The sequence below is a fragment of the Eurypyga helias genome, unplaced genomic scaffold (assembly GCF_000690775.1).
Source record: "Eurypyga helias isolate BGI_N326 unplaced genomic scaffold, ASM69077v1 scaffold39616, whole genome shotgun sequence".
Classification (NCBI taxonomy): domain Eukaryota; kingdom Metazoa; phylum Chordata; class Aves; order Eurypygiformes; family Eurypygidae; genus Eurypyga; species Eurypyga helias.
This window is the reverse complement of record NW_010259210.1, coordinates 2,116-2,546: the sequence shown is the minus strand read 5'-3', so window position 1 is coordinate 2,546 and position 431 is coordinate 2,116.

Sequence of the window (431 nt, the reverse complement as noted above, 5' to 3'; positions counted from 1 at the left end):
CCACAGATGGAGCTTCACAGAATCATGGAATCACTTAGGTTGGAAAAGACCTTTAAGATCATTGAGTCCAACTATAAACCTAACGCTGCCTAATGCTACAACCATGTCCCTGAGCAGCACATCTACAAGTCTTTACCTGCAGGATGGTGGCTCAACCACCTCCCTGGGCAGCCAGTTCCAATGTCTGACAACCCTTTCAATGGCTAAATTTTTCCTAATATCCAATCTAATCCTCCCCTGGTGCAACTTGAGGTCATTTCCTCTTATCCTATTGCTTGTCTCTTGGGAGAAGAGACCAACAGCCACCTCTCTGCAACCTCCTTTCAGGTAGTTGTAGAGAGCAATAAGGTATCCCCTGAGCCTCCTCTTCTCTAGGCTAAACACCCCCAGCTCCCTCAGCCGCTCCTCACAGGACATATTCTCGAGACCCT